Here is a 25,523-nt window from a genome sequence, read left to right on the forward strand (position 1 = left end):
CCTCTCTCTCTACTTAGATTTGCTGTTGTTCAAATAGCAGAATCAGACTCTTTCCTGGTCAGTAGCTGAAGTTTTTCTAGCTTAGTAGAATCAACCAGGGCCTGCCCTCTGGGAACATAGAAAAGGGGTTCATTAGGGAACAATTTCTTTCCTTTCTTATGAAAAATCAGAAGCAGATTTTATTAATCCTGTGATCTCAAAAAGCAACATGAAAGAAAGAAAAACTAAAAGGATGGAAATAATCATCACCTCTTGATCATTAATACAAAAAAACAAATCTTGATTTTTGTCTTTCTTTCCATTCTTAATTCTAGTTATTGATTTTCAAGCAACAAAAGTTCAATTTTATTACAAACATGTAAGAAATATATCTTATATTTTATATCAACTACATTTTTAAATATACTTTTTAGAGACAAAATATTAACTATATTCATTTCTATCAGGCCAGATGAATAAAAATACTCATGAACTCCTTAAGATTTTCTGCATGTTGCACAACTAGGGAGAGGATAAGCTCCACAAGAAAGGAAATCAGAGTTCCACAATGAATTTCCTGCTAAAAAGTTTGCCCATCTAAGGAAAGATGTCCTCATTTTTTAAGGTATAATAATGCCCATAGTTTAAAAATTTTGATACCTGTTCTTTCCTCAAAGACTTTCTCGTGTAAAAAATATCTAAGCTTCCTACAGATACTAATCACAATAACCCACAAATACCCAGCAAGGTATAGTTGTATTAATTTCCCCCCAAATCATATATATGTGTGTGTACATGCATGCACACAAATATTACACAGAGTACTTAAATGAACAACTTATGGGCTACAGACCATTTAATTTTAGGAGACAAAGGTTTCAGGATGCAAACACATTACTCTTCTCCTTTTTGAAAAGGTTTAGTATGTACTACATAGCTCACCTGTTATAGGTCCTGCTTAAATGCAAAAATAGAATTTAAAAACCATGAAATGAAATCAGTTCCACATAAAGTGATCTCATGATTCTGATCCCTAATCTTACTTGTCAATTAGATTGTGTAACTTCCACTTACAGAAACCTCAGATCCTTTTGCAGAGAACAGCTTTGTTAGTTGCACAGTATTCTAATTCAAAAACATGCCAACATGGCAGCTGCAGCCTGGCAAACCAAGAAATGTATGTCTCAAATGAGAGTTTTCACATAAGCAATAAAAGAATCTTTTTCAATTTGATAATGTATTGTGCAGCTTAAAAACATAATATGTTTTCCACTCTGTATTATGATAGACCATGTTCCCCAAGAAGGGGGTTTGCCATGCCCGGGGCCTAATAATACAGTTACCAAAATCTCTGATGCTTGTCTCGGCAGACTATGCATAAAGCAAGGGCTTAAACTAAATGGAATACTCATCCAGGTTAGAAGATATCTTCATTATTTTTCTTTCTAATTCAGTAATTTGAAAAACTATACAAGAGCCATTTTACTTCAAACTTGCTCCCTAGATTGTTTTGTTTTGTTTTGTTTAAATTTTGATTCAATTTGTAATGTCTCCTTATTAAGAAACAACAGATTTATATGATCAGAAAATTAGTGTGATTAATTCTGATTTGGTTCGGTTTAAATCAAATCCTTGCTCAAAAGATATTTCTGTTATTGCTGTTATTGGTTGTTCCCCCTCCTCCCCCAAAGAATTAGAATGGAACAGACAAAAGGATAAATAATTGTAAACTGGCTAAAAAGTGAAACACAATTTAAAATATCTTTACAGTGAAAATTTTCACATGAGAATTACTAATCCCTTAATTTATCTATTTTTAAAAGTTATTTGTATTTATTGTATTTTCTTTGAAATAAGAGAAACTTATTCTTCAGGTTGATAAATAAATTATAAACTGTGTAGTCAGCATAACTCAAGTGCCATTAATAAAAAGGATTGTGTACCTGGAAGACCCAATATACTAAATAATGAAAATATCTTAGATATTCCCAAATTAATGACCAGTGTCATTTCATAACGATTACAAAATAGTCATTTTTATTTTATCATGAAGTCCTTAGGATCACATTTGGACTTGCTGCTCTAAAAATGCTATACTCCAAATTATCTGGGGAACAGGTCGGACATTTTTTTTTTTAAATCTCACCTACTAGTAGCTCCAGAGAAAGAATACGTTTAGTAATAAGTTTTAGCTTTTTCTGTACAGCTAATGATTTTCCAAAGGTTTGGACCTGTGGCAGCTATCATACTTAAAACTTGAATTTTAGATATCATAAGACACCTATAAGACAAAATAGTAATACAAGTAGCATGGCAGCACAATTCCAATAGAATAAGTAGCAGTAGCAACAGAAATATAATCATCAATATCAATATCAACATCATTTCATTATTATCATATGAGTGTTTATAGACACTTTTAAAGTTTGCAAAATTGCTTACATATCAACTTATTTGTGCCTCACAACAATCCTGCAAAATGGGTGGTATCATTATCTCTATTCTATAAATAGGAAACTGAGGGAAACAGAGATTAAGAAATCTGCAGAGAGGCAGGCAGCTAGTGGACAGAATTTGAATTTGGGTGTTCCTGAATCCAAGGCCCTGGCTCTATCCACTGTGCAACTACCTGTAATATGATCCAAAAGTAGCTAATATAAAAGTACAGCAAAGGACTGGACACTGAGCACTTTCCACTGGGATCACTTAACTCCAACTAGAGATTGTCTAATTCTGAAAGTTAGTTCTTTTTACAATCAGAGTTCAATACTGGGCAAAGGAAGATAAGCTATTTTGGGTTGGTAGCTCACTGGCTTAGCATCCAGTGTTGGTCCTACTCTGAACGCTGGTTCACCTGTGACTAAGTCCCATTCATCAGATAAATGAATGTCTAACAGATCAAATCTTCCCAATGACTACATTCCAAATGAGTTAACATATCTAAAGCACTTTGCAATCAAAGAACTATGAAAATACAATGGTATACAAGTTCCTTACTGATTATTTCCTACCTTCAAATCAAAGTCTCTTCATGGCATGGAACCCAATATCTATTGATCAATTTTTCTAACAATTGCCCACCCATCTGGAACTTCTTCAATTACCCACTGCTTGAAACTCTGCTTGGAGAGACAAGTAAGCCTGGAATTTCTCCTAATGACATATTCTGGATGTCTTCTCTCACCATCTCTGAATGTCAGATTTATCTTCTGATTCACATTCCCACATGCCTATCCATAAAAGAAATGAACCCTGAATGTGCTCCTGTGTTCAGGACTGTGACTTTCACCTAGCAATATGGGTCTGCTGTTGACATAAAACTAGAATTATAGTGGCTCAGGTCATGAAGAGAAGTTTTCTAAAGAAAAATATATCAAATATACAAACAGTATGACCTAATTGGCTAAAAAAAATTAATAATTACATAAAAGTCTGATCAGAAGTATAATTAGGAAAGAGATGAATCATAGATTCAAATAGATGTTAACCAAGACAAAGGGAAAAAAAAAAAGAAAAGTAATATTGACAATTGTCTAAGCACCCCTATAGATAATAAAAGGATTATTGCAGTTTTCAAAGGTGAACACATGTGAGTGAACAATTAGATAGGCAATGAAATGTAATGCCATTAAAAAAGGATGGGAAGGAAAAAGAGAAAAAAGAAAAAGATGAGAGGGAAACTTCATGTGAGTATGGGCACATATCAGTGACAAAAATTCCTCTGTGGATCAGAAATTTGTGGGTTTAAGCAGGTTAGCCTCCTCAATTTCTCAATAACGTCCACCAAGTTGTGCACCAAGTTACACCAAATGTTCCTATACTGAAACATTCAAAATGTGTCTACAGAAAAGGAGATTAGAACTAAAAGCTTCTTTAAGGCATGACCAAAGATTTTGGCACAATGGAGAAATAGAATAAGCTAACATTATTGCCAAAATAAGGATGAGATGAAGAAAGAATGAAGAAATCAACAGAGAAAAGAGAGAAAGGAGGGGAAAAAAAAACCATCAGGAGCATAAATTTCTCATTTTGGAAGGCTTTCTCAGTAGTTCCCTTAATGATAGCAAAGAAGCCAAGGCTAATCTATCATATCACCCTCAATCTTGGAGAACAGTCTCTATTGTCTACCTTTATTATCTCCTAATGAATATATTATAGACAGCTTCATGATAGTCATGAAACTGCAATAGTGTCCCCATGATCAGCCAGAATCTCATCTGCAAACTATCAGATTCTAGAAAATTACAACTCCTCTGATTCTATAACTAACTAACCAGACCCTAATTTACCATCATAAAAATACAACTGGGAGGTTGTCTTAACTTATGAGTTGCTACTAGATTTTGATGTCTGGAGAGAGTAAGGTTCTGCCTCACTTAAATCATGTGCCAAGTCAAGATATCAATCCCTATGATGTCGTTGGTCCTTTTTGAGAACAAAACAAATTGATGCAATTGTAATAACCTACTAAGCACTAAACACTTATTAGAATCATTTAATCCCAACTAGAGGTTGTTTAATTCTGAAAGTTAGCTCTCCAAGTTAAAGAACAGACCCTGTTAGTAACATAGGTATATGTCACACAATTCAGAACAAGGGCTCTTAACTTGGAATCCAGGGACTCCCTTGGAGAGATTTTGGGGGGAGGGAGGATATCTGAGAATTTGAATGAGAAAAAATAATCTTTATTTTCACCTATCTCTAACTGAAATTTAGTATTTTCTTCAATTACATTTTTTTAATAAAATATTTTTCAGAGAAGGGCTCTTCACAGATTGCTAATGGGGTCCAAATCACAAATACTAGTTAAAAACTCCTACTCTGGAAATATCTTCTGAAATGACAAGGTCTCAATACCAATGATCTCTCAATAGAGTAAACATTATCTATTAAACATATAGGCCCAAGTCCAGTGGTTCTGAGACTACCCAACCCTAAACACCAAACATCCTACAGCGGTAATGAAATCCTTAGCATTTAAGCATTTAACAGTGCCCTTTTTTGTTGATCCTGTGCTTCGTAGTCTCTTTCTCAAATCACTCCCAACTTATGTTCATCCTCTACTCAAATGTCAAATTGTCCTTCCTGAAGATCTGACCATGTCACCTGTCTACTTAATAAAAATCTAGTAGCTCTTTTACTTACAGGATCAAATATAAAATCCTCTGATTTTAAAAATATTTCATAACCCGGCCCCTTCATATCTTTCCAGTTTGCCTACATTTTACTTCTTTACACATACTCTGCAATCTAATAAAACCAGCGTCCTTGCTCTATCTCCTAACTATCTACATTTTCACTGGCTGCTCTCTATGCTTGGATCTCTTTCCCTTTTCACTTTCATTTCTTCACTTCCTTCAAGTCTTAATGAAGGTTCTTCTGCCTTTTTAATTTAGTGATTTCCCTCTGAGATTATTCTGAATATATTTGGCATGTACTTTTTGTACAAAGATTTCCCCATTAGACTGTGAACTCCTTTAAATTAGGGACTGTTTACTTTTGTTACCTTTCTTTGTATTCCCAGAACTTAGCATAGTGCCTGACACATAGTAGGCACTAAAAAATTTGGTGATTAAGTGAAATACTGGGGAAAATAAGTTATTTTGCCAGGCTCCATATGAGCATCTAACAATACAGAAAAACGTCATTAATTCCTTTAAAATCTGTGGTAATCTGAATTTGTGAAGGCTGAAAATTTCTATGAATTATCTATGTGGCATCTGATAAGCAATTAATGACATAAACAAGAGGGGAACCATTCTACAACTTAAGATCACATTCCATTTCAAAGGCTTCAACATGGTATTTGTCCCTAAATCTAAAAATTAATTTCAAATAAGCATCAAAAATTCTTTGAAATAGGTCGACTTGGTCATTAACTGGAAAGTAATAAAACTGTTTCATCATGAATATTCCATAGCACAAACTTTTGTAAATTCATATTGACCTTTCCTTTTAATTAGTCTAAATTACTCAAATTTTATTGTACTATGTCCTAATTTTACATTTGTGCCTAGTTTAAGTTCTAGTCAAATTTTGCAAGGATCTATGGTAACTTTTTTTTAAAGGGCATTTTAGGTCATTTTTACTTTTCAAATATTCTTGTTACTTAAAATCTGCATGATTATATGCTTTTGGAGCCAGATACTTGAATATAATTTGAGATTCACAAAAAGAGAATAAAAATTTCCTAATATTTGTTATGGAAGATGCAGATGATAAATAAGTCTTCTGAAAGGTTAAGATCTAGGTATAACTAGGTATAAGCAATTTGACTGATATCAAAAAAATTAGAAAGAAAAGTTGAGAAGGCAAATGTATACTAAATCAAAAACTCATTTATTAATCCCTGATACTATTTTTTTGGCTCTCTTATCTAAAGAACCAAAAACACATTTATATGACATCTTTGGTTATATAGGCAGCTAGCTAACACAGTCAAAAGAACACTGCACCTAGAATTTGGAAGACCTGAGTTTAAGTCCAGCTTCAGATATTTCTTAGTTGAAGAAATTATTTAATCTCTCTTTAATTCAGTTTCCTTATCTGCAAAATAATAATAATAATAATAATGCCTATTTAAGATTGTTGTGAGGATCTAATAAAATAATGATTGTAAAGTGCTTAGCACCATGCCCAGCAGAGACTAAGCACTATATGTTAACTAATATGTTATCATTGATACATTCAAAAAATACCTATAATGTGCTAGAAAGAAATGCTAAACTTGAGATAAAGAGGAGAAAGAAAACTGATTTTCAGACTGTGGAATATAGTAAACAGTTAATAAAATTATTTGTTGACTGAATCACTATTTGGAAGGGGCTTCTACTTTTATCTAGATTTTGGTGACCTTTTACTCTTAAATACACCTGCCCTATATTTACTAGCTGTGAGTCTCTGGGCAAATCATTTGATCCTGTTTGCCTCAGTTTTCTCATCTGAAAAATGAGCTAGAGAAGGAAACCGCAAACCACGTCAGTATCTTTGCCAAGAAAACCCCAACTGGGGTTACAAAGAATTGGACGTTACTGAAAACAAATGGACACACAGAACACACCTGTCCTAAGGAGATCAATGTACGAATCATTCAGTAACTTTATAGATATAGATAGATAGATAGATATAGATATAGATATAGATATAGATATAGATATAGATATAGATATAGATATAGATATAGATATAGATATAGATATAAGAACTAGTATTAAGAAACTCACTAAGAAGTAAACCAAGGGGATAGGATTGACCAAAAAACCGAATGTTTGGATCAGCACAATTTAAGATTTCAGAAAGTAGTTTCAAGTGGCAATACAAGGTAGACTTATAATGATCTAAAATACAAATATTACTATCACCAAGAACTGCTAAGACAACAGTATCCTATGTTTTAAAAAAAAGGGAGGGAGGAGGGGGAATGATATTAGAGAGAGACAGGATATACCTAGATCTTACCTTTCAGTTCATTTATCATTTAGTCATCTGCACCTTCCATAAGAACCTGGCTGAACCTCTTTCTTTGAAATAGGTCAACCCAGGTAGATCTCTATTTGGAAACACTTTGGTCATTAACTGGAAAGTAATAAAACTGTTTCATCATGAATATTCCAAAACCAAAGTTACAAAGCTCAAAATAATAAATAATAAATTAATAATAATAATAATAAAAGCTAATTTATATAACACTTTAAAGCTTGCAAATTTCTTTAAATATACCATCTGTAACAAAATGTGGAAACACTGCATTAATAATGTGAGCACACTTAACCTTACCATTCCTTCTGCAAACCTTTACTTTTCATCAACTTGACCATCACTTGGGACTTACCCAAGTTAAGACATAAGTTTACAATAAGGACAAATATATTAGGTATATTTATCTAGCCTAAACTGCCAGAACCCAATTAATACAAATAATCAATCTCTTGAAGTGGTAACATGTATTCAAGGTAACACTATTCAATATGATAATTATGTAAAATATGGTCACTGGTTCCACCCCAATGGAAATATCCTAAGCAAATCTGAAAATTCAGTCAGTTCAAGGGGTTCATTATTTCTACTAATCTGAACCTAGTAGTAATATATTTCAAGCACAACAATATAAATTTAGCTTCAGCTATGTCTTTTTCATCCAGGCAACGAGTCGTCTTAATCCATGCAATTCATCATAACTGAAGCCCAAGTAAAAACAATTCTGGATTTATCAAAGGAAAAGCCATAAGGCTGAGATATCTTATGTGAAAAAGAAATGCACTAATAACTAGAAATAAAAGGTAAGATTCAGAGACCAAATTAGAGCCCTCTAAAAGTAGAATGGATTGTCCTAGGTGGTAATGCATTTTTCCCTAACTAGAGATTTTGAAATAGACACTAGAACACCTAGTACACTAATTGAGAATGTAGAGAAGGGGACTGTCATTCTGGACAAATTAAACAGATAATCTCTGAGATTCCTTCCAATTCAAATTCTCTGTTTGTGAGTAAAAGCATTAATTGCATCAAGGACATATACATGAGTAACAGGAAAGGTAACAAAATGGAACTCTGTGGGAGTACCATCTAAAGGACAATATAGATGCACTCATCATAGATTACAATGCTCTTCTTCTCAGAGAAAAGGGGTAACACAAAACAAAATAAAACAAAACAAAAACTCTATAGAGCCATATTAAAAAGAATGAGAGAGAGGAAAAAAAAGAGATAAAGGGAGAGGGGCAAATGAGAAAGATAGCAATCTAATAGCAAAGGCTAAACAAGAGCCTTAAAAAAATTAGAAATGAGGTCATGTCCCTTGACATGCATCATTTACATTAAAGACTCCCCCACTTATCTGAATTAATTTCATGTACCTCATTTCATTCAGCTAATTGAAATTTTGCTTTTGGAATTGCAAAGTGTTTACTTCCACACAATTAGTAAACTGTCCATTTAAAAGAGGATAAAAGGGCCAATCCTAATTCAAACTGTCCTCTCATTAAAAGTATAGGTTTGTATATAAAATTTGGCTGGACAATACTTGAATTAAAAAAAAAAGAAGAAGAAGAAGAAGAAGAAATTTTAAGAGAAAAATTGAAAGAATTCTTTATAATACCTAGTGTTTTTATTACTTGGCAATTTTGGTGTTCAATATATGGCCTCTGTTCTGGGACCAAATTAAAAAGAAGCAGGCTACTAAAGAGTTTCATGACTTCCTTTAATTCAATAAGTGGGATTCTATGGAAAAAACAAAAACAAAAAGGGGTTTCTTTTTTTATTACCAAGCATTTAAGTGTTTTTAATGAGACTTTACTCTTTAGTATATATAATTACTAATGAACAAATATAAGGCCATTAAACTCAATCCTTTATAGTGCTATAAAACTTCTAAGTATAAGAAATATAAAATAATGCATACATATTAATCATGTATTCAAGAAAAAACTGAAGGGATATAAAATCTCAAAGGAAAAGAAAGGGAAAAATGTGCACACCTTTTTCTACATTGACAAATGAAACACAAATGCTTTGTCAAATAATTGGTGAATCTTTGTTTAAATATGTATCTGTTCAGGCAAAGCCTCTCCGAAAAGATCAAATTTTTTCTCTTTATCCGAATTCTAAATTCCTAGATCAATATTTGTTTTCCATTTTGGTAATTAGTCATGGCTATAGTTAAATCATATTCTGATTTGATTATTAAAATGTGTGTTTGTGTAAAGTGATATTATAGATAGCTATCTATATCTATACTACATGTACCCACATGCATTAATAATAGACATCTACTAAATTAGGAAAAGAAAGAAGACTAAAACTATTTCTAAAGCATGTAAGAGAATATATTTCAAATTCTTCAGTTGTCATAGAAATTAATGAAAAGTACCGATTAAGATCAACTAGTGATCTGAAGTCTCCTATACATGAAAAATGCCAGTATTGTTAATTTTGCAGTAATGTGAGTATTAGACAATCAAAAGGAATGAATATAGACTAATCAGAAGGTCCCAGTGTGACCTACTTTGGATTACTCATTACCGCACAGCACAGATCATTCATAAGTCAGAATCACTACTGACTTTGTTAATCCAACCTGGATCCATTTTTTTTTTTTTATCTCAAGGACTACTGAATAATAGGTGTGGTCCAGGTACTTTCTAAAAGAAATTATAGAACTTTCCTTAATGAAAAGCAAATACAAACAAATGATCCAAGCTGCAGAGTCAAGGGGCTAAGATTTGCTAACAATAAAAGAGAAGTGAAAAGAAAATTCCTTAAGCAAACTGAAAAAGCTTCTTAGAAGTCTTCACTTATATAACTTTGGTTTCTGGTTAAAGAACACCAATATTTAGCATGGCAGATCAAACGAGTAATAAAACTAGAAAGGAAACAATGCAACATTATGCAAGCATAATAAAATGCTTATATCAAATACTTATATCAAAATGAGAATATTCCTATACTCCAGGCATACTGCTACCCAACAGATCTTTTCCTTTCTCTGTCTCTGGGGCAGGCTCCTCATCCTCCTCACTCTTCTTCATTCACTTCTATCCCTTAGTCTATCTCTTGACATACTCTTTCCCTGGTGATATCACATACTCCCGTGGCTTCAAATATTATCTTTTTGCTGGTGTCCCTATATCTACCTGTCAGTTTCCTATCTATCCACAAAATCTAGTCTCACGTTTCCAGATGCTTGTTTCACATCTGTTTTTGGATGCCACAGTTATAGCTCAAAATGACCTTGCCCCAAATCAATGTCATCTTCTCCATTCCTAAAAGCTTGCCTTTTCCTTCAATACCACCAGTTTCTCTATTTCTATTTTATTTACCATTATTCTCCCAGTCACCAGGTTCATAACTTCAAATTCATCTTACACTTACGTCTTATTTCCTATATACAGCTGCCAAATCCCATCTATTCTTCCTCTGCATTCTCATATATCCCTTCCTTCACACTGCAACCTAGTTCATGACTGCTTTCATTTCTTGTCACCTAGACTCTAATTAAGGCCTGCCTGACCCTATGTTTTTTCCTTCTTAAATCAAATCTTCAAGTTGCTACCTGAGTAATCTTTAACATGAAGCATTCTGATCACATACTTCGCCAAAAAACTTTCAGTGGTATACTCTTGCCTCCTGAATTCTTAACTATGAACTGCCAACAAATTCATTCAAGGACCTGTCAGTGATCTTTCAGCCTTACCTGATACTCTTTCCCTTCATTCATTCATTTAAGATTACTTTTTCCTCTTATATTACTTACTATATTATTTCATTTAATATTACTTAAATGGTATTTAAATAGAGCACAGAATTAAGCCCTAAGAGTGAAACAAAGCTTAAATGAGGCACAAATTCAGTAAGAATTAATCACCTACTATGTGCCAGAATGGTGCTAGGGATATAAAAATGAAATTATAAAGTTCCTGAGTTTATATTGTATGAGAAGAAACAAAAACACAATAAGTTTACTGACTGGTAAACATAAAATACAGAGTAATTACCAAGTCTAATGTGAAGATCAGTTTGCTATCAAGGAAAAAGGGATTCCAAGGAACACAATGTAAGAATGAAATAAAGACATCAGAGGGACAGAGCTGCCATGGATGAGTATGAGAAAACAGTGAGGGGGTTGTCAGTGAAGGGAGTTTCATTGCAGCCAACCCTATATAACTTAGTAGAATAAGTGGATCCCATAGGGCATTAGACTGTTACTCCTAGCATAGTTGCAAGGATAAGGTTGATTTGATTTTCAATCCCACAAAAGAGATTCTTGATCATTGAGATTAGATTATCAATATCTCAGGTGGAATAGGATTAGGGGAATAGAGTATTCGAAAGCAAAGATGTCCTTCCTGGGACAGCCTCTGGATCTAGGCAAGGGTCGGTAGGTTAATACACATAGATAAATAGGGAAGGGGGACAGGAAAGGGAAAGAAAGATTTATGTGCAAGATAGTTTGTTAAATGTTTTATAAATATCTTACTCAAATATCTGATATTGCAAATATATTAATTAGTAAAATATAAGGCTCTAAGGCGGTGGTTCTCAAACTTTTTAAATAGGAGGCCAGTTCACTGTCCCTCAGACTTTTGGAGGGCCAGACTATAGTAAAAACAAAAACTCACACTCTGTCTCCGCCCCTCAGCCCATTTGCCATAACCCAGTGGGCCGTATCTGGCCCTTGGGCCATAGTTTGAGAACCCCTGCCCTAAGAAGAAGATTATTATCAAACAGGTTTTTGTTAAAGAAAGCTTCATGAAGAAGATGGGCATTTATGCTAAGTTTTAATGATAGGGTAAGAATTTAGCAGATTTTACTTTAGAATTTAACATGTAGCAAAGGAGGATACTTATATCCCTGACTCTATTTATTGCAACAACGAATCTTCTAGGTCTCCTTCCCTACTCATTTACTCCTACTACACAGCTCTCAATATTTATTCCATGCATGGAGGACAGCAGTGTTTGGGAATCAATTCAACAAATAAGTTAGTTGTGGGAATTAATGACAAAGCCAAGAAACAAAGCAAAAAAAAAAAAAAAAAAAGAATATCCATACTGAGAGTAAGGGAGGGTGGGTGGAGAAGGGAAAGAGAAGAGGTTAGATTTAGAGAGATAAGATACAGAAGCAATAGTGTTTGGTGTCTCTGGTTAACTAGAAGGTAAGTGAAAAAGTATAAGGGTGTGGTTGAGTGTCAAAAGCAAAAGAAAGGGTTAAGGATGGAAGAGGAAAGAGAGGAAGAGAAAGAAGAGAAGAGAACCAAAATCTGGAGCAATCTGGAGAAACACTGAATATGAGTTTTAATTCTGGCTCTCTTCCTTACAACTTATGTAACCTCTCTGCCCTCCAGTTTCCTCATCTTCAAAATGAGGAGACTATCTCAAATAGGCAATGCCAAAGTCAAATGAAATAAAGCTACTCACTAATCCTTTTTTAGTGGTGTGGAAGGCTGGGTAATCTGCTGTAAGTGTGAAGAGTAGATACTGATAAATAAGTATTTGAGGGAAGGTTTGAAAATGGATCCTGCTGTCAAAAATGACTACTCTTCATCCTTCATTTCTATTCTGTTCTTTTCCATAGACATCCCTTTGTTCCATGTCCTCTACCTCCCATGCCTAGTATGGTATCTCCAATGCCAGCTATTGAAATCTTACCTTTTTTCAAGGTTCAATTCATCCTGTCACCTCCATTAAGGACTCCTAAATGAAAGTTTTTTTTTTCCCTTCCTAATTTCCATTTACTATATTTCCAAGACATCTACTTTGCATTTCACTCACTGTCCAAAATCAGTTATTTAAATATGTACTTTCCCTATCTATTAGATTGTAAACTGCTTTGACAAAGACTGCCATAGCTATTTTTGTATCTTCAGGACCTTGAACGTATTAACTGCTTATTATTAGTTGAATTTAATTATATTTTTATAGAACTTTTTATTCCAGTGAAGTCTAGTCACATTGAGAACTGTAATATCCCTAAAATCAAAGAATCAACATTTATTAAGCATGTGCCAGGCAATAAACTCTGAAAACTCTTTTAGAGTATCAAATGAGTGTCTCTAAACCAAGAATATATATATATATGTAATTGAAAAAGTGAAAAATACTACATATTACAAGTGAAAATACTATGTTACAACTGAAAAGGCAAAGATATGTTTAATTTGGCAGCATATAAACATTTCCAAAATACAAACTGTTTATACTTGGATCTATGGCATTGAGGTTCAAATAAGCAGAAACTACATCTACAAAGTAGAAATTAATTGGAGATGTGTAGATTAACTGATCTATTTAATGGGTGTAGTTACTTGACAGATTATTCGGCCAAAAAAACTTATTTCTGGTTTAACTATCAATCCATTTCTGGTTATTCCATTAATCAATTCAAACAAATATAGATAACTTCCAGGTTCCTGCCAATGTAGCTCTATGGCTTTAACTTTTCTGGACCTGTTTTCTCTTGTCTACAATGAGCAGACTGGACTGGATAATCTCTTCATTCCCAATGACACCAAAGTCTATGGTTCCACTATTGGAAAAATTACGTACTTAGCTTTCAAGCTGGTAATCAAGAAGCTATCTTATTTCTCCAATTGGTAGACTACAAAGATAATAACATCCTACTTTATCTCATATGGTCTTGCTCAGGGCTTCTTAAACTTTTTCCAATTGTGATTTTTTCAGTAAAGAAACTGGTATGTATTCACCTGCAAAATTTAGGTATACAAATCAAATATTTACTGATAAGTCATGATTTCATGACCTTCACATTCAGTTAAGATAACCTACATGGAGTGGGGATCCACAGTTTAAGAAGCTGGGGGCCTAGTTTGTTTTCTACATTACTAAAAGAATTTCATGATTCCTCCACTTTCAGTAGTAAAACAGATTTATTAAGTTATAGTTAAGCAAACTTAAGGGGATGGGGTGGGGGAGGGGGGAGAGGAGAGGAGTGGGAACTGAGGAGAATCTATCCCACTTCAGGCCTAAGATGCTCTAATTAAAATTCAATATTGCACTTGGCATGTGGATTCCTACATGAAACTCCTGTCATGGTTAAGGCTTAAGGTTAAACAGGTTAATAGAGTCCAATAAAATGGCTCTATTGAATTATACTGAACCACTTTTCAACATAAAGCTGCGATCCACAGCTCCTTTACCTGACTACTGGGCTAAACTTTAAAATCAAATTAATGGGTGACCCCAAATGACTAGAAGTTAGGAATGTGGGAGCTGAACAGCGGAATCCACTTTGGGTTGAAAATTACTATAAACAGGAGTTTTCAGATTCACACTGTGATGGAGAAGGAAAAAGGCGCTGAAGTCAACATTTTTGGAGCTACATCTCTTAAGGGTTTAGGAATTATCTTAAATTAAACATAACCTACAATTCTCCAAGAACTGTGAAGCGTCGTTTATTTGGCAGAGCACTACTTCAGGATGGATAGTAAGGTAAATACTTAGTTAGCTCACCCTCCCTCTCGCATTCATTGCTGGATTTATCTGTGTGCGGCACTTGAGATTTTTTAAACAAAATAAAAACCGCACAGCTCGCTCCTCCAGACTGTCTCCCGGCTCTCTTAACCAAAACAAGAAGGTGCCTTCGCACAGACATGTTCGTTAAGGTTTTGGGGTTCTAGAGATAGAAGGGCAGGTGGGGAGCTGACAGTGAATCTACTTCGAGGAGCTTCTAGTCGCCAGTCAATCGATTGGGCGGCACATGTTTCCTGATGTGTAACTGCAGGAACGTCCACGAGTTGTTCGGGAGAGGGGAGCCTGGCTGTCTGGCAAAGAGGCGCCCCCTCCTTTTAAAACCCATTTATTCTGGGTTTTCTTCCGACTTGCCTCGAGAAAATAGGCATTCCAGTCCTAGTCATCAGAGACACATAGTCCTCCCTCTCCCCCCTCCACCCAGGCCTGGCCGTAAGAGCACCCGGGTCTGAATGGGTCACCTCCACGCACACCCTTCCTGCCCATCCTGGTCCTCAAAACCCTACTCCGTGCGTATTTCAGCATCGTAGTGCCAGAGCTGCTCGTCAATTTCAGCAGGGGTTGCTCTGCGCGCCTATGTCAGTTTCCACAGTGAAACGCCGGAGCTCCCGTGTCTATTTCAACAGTGGGGCTGCGGGAACGCAACTGCCGAGTCTGTTTCAACCATGTGGCTGTCAGAAAGGCTGGGGAGAAGGGGGAGGGGGCGGTGAGGGTTGGAAGGATAATTGGAGTAGGGGTAAGGGCTCGGAAGGGGGAGCAAGAGCCGGGTGCAGGCTGGAGCACAGGCTGGAAGCAGCGCCGCTCCGCCGGGCTTTAAGCGAGGGGAAGTGCGTGTGTAGAGAAGGACGGAGGAAGAGGGACGTTTAAAACCGAAACAAAAAAAAAAAATTTTTTTTTAAGTTTCAAATGGATATTTATGAAAGAAAAAGAAAAATCGGCGGGGGCGGAGGGTGGTGAGGGAAGGAAGGGAAGGTTAAAATGCAAACCTTTTTTTCCCCTCTCCCCTCCGAACAGAGGTGGGGAAGTGCAGCAAGTTGCAAGGGGGCCCACGCGGCACCTCCCTCCTCAACTCTCAGCACCTGGGATTAGTGGCGCACAGCCCCAGCTCCGCCTCCCCCTCCCTCACCCGCCCCCCCCAAGGCGCGCCCCTCCTCGGGGAGCTCCAAACTGCGCGCCCCGCCACGCTCCCGCGGGGAGGGAAAGGTGGGAGGGAGGGGGGGAGGAGGGGCAGATCCTCCTTCGTTCCCTCCCCCGCTCGTCGCCAGCCCTGATCCCGGCGCGCACGCACTGCCCCGCGCTGCTTCCCCCACCAGCCCAGAACCTACTCACCTCCTCCTCCTCCTCCTCCTCCTCCTCCTTCTCCTCCTCCTCCTCCTCCTCCTCCTCCTCCTCCTCTCTCCCTCCTGACCACCGGCCGCGGCCCAGCAAGGCGACGCGCCGACGCCGCAGCTCCCCCCTCCCCTCCAAGCTGCTCCCCCACCCCCCCAGCCCGCGCCGCAGCCTCCTGGCACGTACGGAAGAGGCTCCGCCTCTCCTCCCTCCAGCCCCACTCCGGCCCGCCCCTCCTCTCTTCTGCTCTCCTCTCCTTTCCCTTCTTTCCTGTCTCCCCTCCCCGCCCGCCCTTATCTGTCTCCCTAGCGGGCTGCCTCGGTCACCCCGCCTCTGCCCCTGACCTCCCTCCCACTCACCTTCCTAACTTCCTCCGCTCCCTTCCCCACTGCTGCTTTCCGTCCTTAATCAGCCTTTTTTCCCTTTCTCACACCCCCTCGGGCCTCCCTCAGCGCAGACCTCGGTTCTCCGGGGCTTCCTCCGGACAGCCCCCGCTTCACCCTTCCTCGTTCTTGTTCTCCGTCTCTCCCTCAGCTTCTCTCTCAGGATTGGCTTTCCCATTCCTCCTCCATCTCTCCCTTCGGAATAATCCCAGAACTTCCCCTCCCCGCTTCCTCCAGGTCCACTACTGACAGCTTTGTCCTAACCTGCCAAACATAAATCCTCCCAGGGCCCCTCTCCTGACTACTTCTTCCTGCCCGTTCACTCCTCTCTTCTGCTCACTACTCCTTTCCGTTTGTTTTCAGGCCAGGTACCTCTGTTTGACCCTTCAGTGTCTGCTTATAACGTCTTAAGTTTTTCTTTTTTATCCCTTCAGTGGTCTCCCTGCTGGTTAATAGCATCTTAGTTTCTCCCCGGTACCCTCAACCCCCCCTCCCCCCATTTGATACCATTTAGTTATTCAAATCGTATTTTTATTAATGATAGTGAAAAAGTGTCCTTTTCCCGAAAAAGAATCCTCCAGGATGTCCTTTTGAAATAAAATTATGGAATTATTCCCATTTCCCAGATGAAGAAAAAAGTATGAAATCGTAAGATTTAAGTACTTTGAACCTTTGAAGGTGTAATTACTAGATGCTGGCATAACACTATTGTTTTCACAAGAATAAAATCTGGGGGGGAAGGGTGAGATCGGGCCCAAAGTGTTGCAGCTTGAAATCGTATAGAGTGAATGTCAAAAGGATAGGTATTTAATTGAAGTTCATGCTAAGGAGTTTAAACTTGGTCAGATGAGGAAAGGAAAAATAAATGTGTGTGTATACTACTCAGGTCCAACTAAATAAATCAACCTTCTTTTTATCATACCATGCAAATTAATAGCAGTCCCAAAAATGAAAACTTGAGGGTGGAGGGCAATTGGAGTTAAGTGACTTGCTCAGGGTCACACAACTAGTAAAGATCAAGTATCTGAGGGCATGAACTGAACTTAGGTCTTCCTAACTCTGGGGCCAATTGATCTATCAGTGGTCCTCAACCTTTTTAAATAGGGGGCCAGTTCACTGTCCCTCAGACTGTTGGAGGGCAGGACTGTAGTAAAAACAAAAACTCACATTCTGTCTCCATAACCTGGCTGGCTGCATCTGGCCCACCGCCCATACTTTGAGAACCCCTGATATATCCATTGCATCAGGGAGCTGCCCCCTGATAATTTTTATATTCACAGAATATTTCCACTTTTTTGTCATTACTTCTAAAGTTTCATCTCTCAATATGCTTTTTGAATTTTCATGGCATGAAATCTTGTGTTAGTTCTTAAGCTTAATTGCACTGGCGTTTTCTGTCAGCTATTAATGTATAAAACACAGGATATCATACCTCTGATTTTCTCTAGGCCTCAGTTTTTTCATCTATAAAGTGAGAAAACTTTTAAGAGTCCTTTCTGGGTCATAAATGTGATATTGGGGAAGGGTACAACTTTATAAGACAGGCACATGATTAATATAATACAAGTTAAAATATAAATATGTAAAAGAATATAAAGTAGTATATGATAACTCCTGATTGAGGAAAAGAAGAGAGACCAGGGAACAGTTTCTTAGAGAAGGTAGCATTTGACCTGGCTTTGAGATATGTCAACAGAATATCTATTTGGTTGCCTTGAAGGTCAAGCAAAGAAGTTTAGACTTGGTCAAATAGACAAATGAAATGAAACTTCTGAATCAGAGTAGTAAATGGAAAACTCTGTTTCAGAAAAGCTAAGATGAAAGTGATATGAAGGTTGAGTTGGAAAAGGGAGGACTCTGAAGTCTCAATATAAGATGAAAGGAACTGGATAAGAAGGAAGCAAAAAGACCTGAAAAGAAAGGAAGGAATTGAGACATATTGTGAGAAAATAAGGAGTGCATTGAATAAAGGATTAAAGTATATCAAGAAGATAAAACTGACTTCAAGTTTTGACACAACAGATGGACATGACTACATAGTCATAAAATTTTAAAGTTGGAAGGAATTTTAGAGATCATTTACAAATAAGAAAATAAACCCAGGGCAGATAAGGAGCTTGGCCATGGTTGGACATCTAATTAGTAGTAGAGATTGATCTATAATCCAGGTGTTTTAACTCCAGGACTTATGTTCTTTCCCCTACAGCAGTTTCCTGGTGTCTTATTTAGTTTAGATGCTTAACCTGAGGTGGAATAACATCTTAATTATCCCTTCCACAGTAAATTTTAATATAGCCCCCATTTAAATTTTTTTTTAATGTAAAAAAAAAAAATTCTCATTACTACTACAGGCTCTCCAGGATCTTTTTTTTTTTTTAATCCCAGAGCAACTTTACTGATGTTGACACATTGGTTACATTATCATCTAAATCAGAGCTTCTTAAACTTTTTCCATTCCACCCCTTTTCATCTGAGAAATTCTTATGCTATCTCTGGTATATAGGTATTTAAAATAGGTATACAAATCAAACATTTCCTGGTAATAAGTCATAATTTTGTGACCTCCATTATTACTCAATCCCATATGGGATTGCAACTCACAGTTCAAGAAGCTTTGATCTAAATCAAGTGTTGATTGAGTGCTTGCTGTGTACTGGAAGGGAGACAGAACAAAAAGACAAAAGTGTCTATCCCCAAGGAACTTGCAATCTAGTAAAGAAGACCAAACTACTTTAATACATGTGAAATCTCAAGTAATAATATGACAAAAGTTAAGTCTTAAATTTTGAAGTTTAGTGCTATAGGGATTCATAGGTGAGGGAAATTCATGAAGACTAAAATAGTCAAGAAGGTAAGACTATAGAATAGGTAAGATAAAGTTTACTTGGAAAGATGGTTAGAGTTTGAAGGAATAGAATGGAAAGTTTAAGATACTTTATATAAGAGGAACAACAAGAGTAATATCAAAGAGGTGGGAGCAAGCATGGGGCAAAGAGGAGACCAACCTAATTAAAGAAATATAACAAGTTCCTTATTGGAGAATAGTGAGAAATGAAGTTGGAGTAGTGGATTGGAATTATTTTCTTCTTACTAGAAGTCTTTCATCAAAGATGAATGACCTCTCATGTTGCAAATACTGTTACAAAGTAGTCTTTATCTGGTGAAGATTGGATCAAATGGCTTTTGCGCTCCCTCCTAAATATGAGATTCTGTGAAATGTAAATTCAATGCAATTGCAAATAAAGGAATGACAAAATGAAAAAATTTAAAGATTGGCCTAGCAATAGTTGGTAGGTTGGATTTGAAGAGGGAGAAAATAGAGTCAGGAAGACTAATATTTTAAAAAAGGCTACTATTGTAATAAGAATGAAATAGGATGGGGAAAAGGAAAAAACAAAAAAGAAACCTTTCAAAAGAAAAATAAGACCTGACAATTAACTAGGAAATGAAGGAGAGTGGTGAATTAAAAATGACTCCCAAGGTTTTGAACCTATTGTTGCCATTTTCAAATAGGAAGGGAACATGTCAAGGAAAATGTTGTGTCATTTGGACATAATAAATTTGGTGTGATTGAAAACATCCACGTCCCAACAGGCATCTGGAACTGGAAACTGGTACTTTTAAAGAATAAATACAATTGTAGATACAAATTTGTGATTTAGCAAAGACAAAGGATAGTTAAAGCCATGAGAATAAATAAGACCTCCAAAAGTTATTATTAAAGCACTTATGAGATAATGTCACTCCCCTACTCAAGAAGCTGCAGAAGTTCTCCCTTTTAGGGCAAAATACAAACTTCTGGCTATTAAAGCCTTTCGTGATCTGAATTTAGACTACTTTTTAAAGATATTCTCCTTCACAAATGCTATGTTCCTAACTTCCTTCACAGCTTAGCTAGCTTGAGTCACCTCCTACAGGAAGTCTATTCTGATCTTCCCTCCAGTTGCTAATGCCCTCCCCCTATGAATGAATGTCCACATTTTTTAATTTAATTTTTAAGTACTTGAACTCTCCCAATGTAGACTTCTTGAAGTTAGGGTCTATTTCCAAGTGCTTTGCATGTAGTAGTAGTTAATAGGTGCTTATTGACTGAATGAAAACAAACTATAAAAAGAAAAGAACAAAATGCTAAGTATTGTCAAGGCAAAAATCGGAGATAGAAGATGAGGGAATGAATTCAGTAAGAAAGCAGAAAACTAGCAATTGGGAAAGTAAAATGAAAACCAGAAGAGCAAGATAGTGTCACAAAAAACAAGGAAACAATTTTAAAGATAGAAGTTCAATAGCATTTAATGGAGCAGAGAAGTAAAGAATAACATTGATAAAGTAAAAAAGAAAAATCAGAGGATTTATCAACAAGCAACTAGGTCCTTTGTAATCTTCAAAAGAAGAATTTCAGTAGAATTGTGAGGATGAAAATCAGATTATAGGGGATTAAGAAAAGTATGAGTGGAGAGGAAATGGAGGCAATGTACTTTGACCATAAAAGTTTCAACTTCAAACTTATACAATCATCAAAAGAATCTAAATGTATATCTTTGCTGAATTATTAGGACATTTAAAATTGTAGAAATTTTATTATTATAATGATTTAAAATCATATTCAACTCTGTTTTTCTTCCTTATTTAAGGATACACAAGAACACCTTAAAAAAAAAAAATTGTGTGCCTTTTTGTACATTAAAGGAATTATCTTTTTGCCCTCCCCTGTTTTATCCAAACTACTTCCCCAAAGACTATTTGCCAGGAGCATGAAAACCAGAGCCAGAATTAATTTAGCAGTAGAAAATCCCCCTTCATAGTCATGATGTTCCCATGTTTCTTTGTAGTTTGGAAAAGACACACCCAGGTTGAGGTATTTTTTCCAGTTATCAGATATTCTTTCCTCTAGCCAAACAAGAGTTCAGCCTGGCAAACACAAGCCCTGGTATAAAGAAAGGGAAAATTCAAACAGCTGTCCACCCCCTTCTCTGTGTTATTCTCTCCATTCTTGGCTTCTGAGACACCAGACTATCTTATTTCTCTTTCTTCATTTCTGACAATTTCTCCTATTCCTGCCTCAGAGTTCTGATGTCAGCCCTCTTCCCTATCTATATTCTCTCAGTAACTTCATCCACTATTACAATATCAACTATCATCTCTATGGTAGTGATGTCGATATCTTTATCTTCATATCTGATCTTTGTACATGTACCTAAAATTAAGTACTTAACTATTCTAGACATCTGTATTTAATGTGTCAAAAACTGAACTTATCATTTTACTGCCATAATCTATTGCTCCTTCTGACTAACCTATAGATGTTATTAGCACCACAATTCCTCCAGCCAAGCTCAAGACCTCCTTCCCATTCCCCATATCTACTAATAGGGCTTATTATATTCCTATTGAAGATAACTATCAGCTCCTTTCAAATTCCACTGTTTCCACTATAGTTCATCTCTACTCTATCTTGCCTGAACTATTGCAACAGACTCCTGACAAGTCTCCCCCCCTTTAATTCTCTCCAATTTTTGATTTGTTCTATGCAACACAGCTAGATCTGACAGCAGTTATAATCTTGCTCAAAATCTTTAAGTTACTTCCCCCATTCCATTTCTTCAAATTCAATTTACCTTCCCAACCTGTTGAAAAAAAATGTTATTCATTTTTCAAGACTCATCTGAAATGCCACCTTTCTAATGTAATTGTTTTTTGTTTCCTCAGAAGTCATTACTCATCTCTATGAAATCTTATACTTTAAACCCCTCTAAAACACCTATAATCCTTTGTATTAAGACTAGTAAAATGTCTTATCTCTCTTACTGTATTTCTTGTAAGCAAGCATCCATACTTTTATTTTTTTCTTTCTGCAAAATTTTAATAATTTTTTATATTGCCACCACTTTCCAACAACCTCTTTCCACTTCAAAAGAAGTCTCCCATGTAACAAAGAATCAGAGCCAAGCAAAACAAATCCTACACACTGACAACGTATTTCTCAATCATCATTTATACTTCATCAGCCCTCCACAGAGAAAAGGGATTTACTTCCATCATATTCTCTAGGAACCAATTTCTCAAAATGGTTCTTTGCATTAGAGTGAATTCTGATGTCTTTTACCTTTTAGAGATGAATGTGTGTCTTGTTTTGGTTTTTGTTTCTGTCTGTATCTGTTCAAACAAATCTTCCCAGAGTTCTCTGATTTTTAAAAATTGTCATCATTTCTTCCTCATCCATTCTTTTTTTGTATCATCCTTTGTCCCTGAGTACTAATCAGGGTACAAAACTGAATTGAAGTGAATAGAAACCAATTCAAATCTTCTTGGTTAGAGGCAAAGGGAATTGTCCTTTCAAGGTTTTTCCTACCAACCCCTTCAGTGACCATCTTAATATTTATATAATATGTCAGAGTTTGCAAAGCATTTAAAAAACATTATTTCACTTGATCTTCACAACAGCCTGTGAGTAGGTGCTATTATCTCCAATTTATAGAAGAGGAAATTGGATATAGTGAAGTTGTAACTTTTCTAGAATCACGAAGTTACTAAGTTTTTGAGGTAGCATTTGAACTCGGGTCTGTCCTCATGCCCAGATCTAGCTCTCTTTCCACTATACCACAATGTTGCCTAATAACTCATGATGATCAGTAAAGGACAATTCTGAAGTGACCATGTGTAAAAGTGCAAAACTTTAGAATTGAAATGGTCCTTTGAAGTCATCCCAAACAAAGAATGTGAAACGAACTTTGATTGTTAATATTTTACTGAAAAGTAGAATATTTTTCCATTCTTTTTTTATTTGTTTGAAACCTACTAAGAGTTAAGTCCCATGAGAAAACACAACCTTGTATCTTGTTTAAGAAATGTTCATGCCATTCAATTGAAAAGTGAGTATGTGATAAAAGAAAAAATGCTGGAGACTGAATGAAGATTGAAGCATATTTTTAAAATTTTATTTTTCTTGAGTTTTCTTTTTTAGGGGTGGGTTTTTTACAAAATGACTAATATGGAAATGTTTTACATGACTGTACATAGGTAACCTATATCAAAGTTCTTGCCTTCTTGATGAGAGGTAGAAATTTTTAAAAATTACATGCAATTAGAAAAAAATTTTTTTAAAAGTATTTGAATTGTTCCTAAAAAGAAACATGCAATTGATAGTAAAGTATGACTCCCTCCTTTTGGCAGAGAGGTGGAGGGCTACAGGTGCAAAATGGGGCACTCTTTGTCAAATATGGACCATGTGTTAGTTTCTTTCATTAGCTACAAGGAAAGATTCTGGAGGTCAGAGAGGGAAAATTTCATTTAGTAGTGATAGCAATATATATATATATATATATAAGCAACTTTTTTTTTTTTAAAGAAGAATCAAGCAACTTAATATTTTAATTTGCTGCCCTGAATGATTCTCTAGTCAGTAGTGACTAGGGATTATTAACTTTAGTCAACAAATACCACATTGCTGAAATCATCACCATATTTGGCTTTAAAAGCCCCTTTGCTATTGGTCCTGGCTGAGAGGCCAAGAATGCAATAGCCCATGAAGAATGATTCGTACTCTCTGCTTATGAGATGATCTCTTTAAGAGAGTGTTCAGCTATGTCAGCCTTGTAATGGGAATATACTTGCCTTGTCATTACCAGACTGTATCTTCTGTTCTACATAAGTTTGCCCATCCAATGCCTTTTTCTGAAGGAAGAATTCACATTTTAAAAAAAGAGAGAAAGATTACATAATCTCTTCTCATGATTATCTCTCATAGTAATTATCTGTTGCCTACAATCAGTGTTAGCCAACCAGGTTCAGATGGCAAGAAATGTTTGATCTGTGGTGATGTGATTTGTAAGATTGTGTGTATGAAAGGTACATCTATGCACATACAGAGAACATATTTATCTAATTTGACTGTCAGTGATTTAATTAATGTTTGTCAAGCACTTTGAACATGAAAAGAACTATCTGAAAGCTGAGTGCTATTATTAATAATAATCATTTTGCCTATTTATTGAATTAAAATTAACATACAAATGTGATACTCTTGCAGTATCTTTGATAGGGATGCTCATATTCTAATAACTGAGCTGGGTTAGATTTTAAGAAAGTCTTTTCATCAAAACTTCAAGGCACTGATTTATGAAAGTAAAACCTTAAGCTCGTTGGGCCTATTCCATCAGTAGATTTATAAGTGTACAGACTGGGTAAACAACAGTGACAGCTTGGGGAAGTATATGCACCTGTTTATTTAAAAGAAGCTAACAGGGGCAAATCTAAAATAAGAATGTGTACCACAACCTGATTTTCAGTAAATTTTTATGCATGCCTACACTGAAGGTTACCCATATTATCAGCAAATTTTTTCTCTCTTTCTGAGAACACGGCAACTGATGAGAATAGAGCATCTGTGTCCTTTTGAGGGGAAAAGAAAAAAAAACCTGGAAAGAGCATCACATTAGAACTTTTCTGAGAAGGAAATATGATGTCTTCCATAGCTACTTTTTTTCCCCACTTGAAGTAAATGTAAGAGAGTGAATAAAGGCACAGACAAGGGAAGGGTCAGACAGAATTGAACCCCTTGGCCACACCCATTTTTCTGGATATAGGTCCTGGCTTTATTTATGTTATAGTTCCATAAATTAATAGTACAGAACTCATAATGAGGAAATGTCTAATTTCCCTGCATAGATGAAAATACCTTTACATATTGCAGTTTAAGAGATATGGCTATAACACACTGAGCTAGAATTCCACGTGTGAATTATGGAAATCTTGTTCATTATATTCACACACATATGCTTCAGTTCTAGTTCTCAGGCTTTCACAAAATGGTCTTTCTCTTGTCTGCTACTTACACACTGAGCCTATCCTT

The 25,523-nt window shown here is 36.1% G+C and overlaps 1 protein-coding gene across 14 annotated transcripts in view; it reads right to left on the minus strand.

Annotated features, from left to right (window-relative positions):
* The window catches only part of GTDC1 (glycosyltransferase like domain containing 1), a 564,348-nt gene extending 547,497 nt beyond the window's left edge, over nucleotides 1-16,851 (minus strand). For 10 of the 14 annotated variants that reach the window (XM_074302050.1, XM_074302045.1, XM_074302046.1 and 7 more), the window contains exon 1: nucleotides 7,438-12,474. The gene's annotated coding sequence lies outside the window, so the exon portion shown is untranslated. Of the gene's footprint in view, nucleotides 1-7,437; nucleotides 12,476-16,751 lie in introns of those variants that run through there. The other 4 variants (XM_074302058.1, XM_074302053.1, XM_074302060.1 and 1 more) reach the window with 3 other exon arrangements.
* Between the last annotated feature and the right edge of the window lie 8,672 nt (nucleotides 16,852-25,523).

The sequence above is a fragment of the Sminthopsis crassicaudata genome, chromosome 3 (assembly GCF_048593235.1).
Source record: "Sminthopsis crassicaudata isolate SCR6 chromosome 3, ASM4859323v1, whole genome shotgun sequence".
In the NCBI taxonomy this organism is placed as follows: Eukaryota; Metazoa; Chordata; class Mammalia; order Dasyuromorphia; family Dasyuridae; genus Sminthopsis; species Sminthopsis crassicaudata.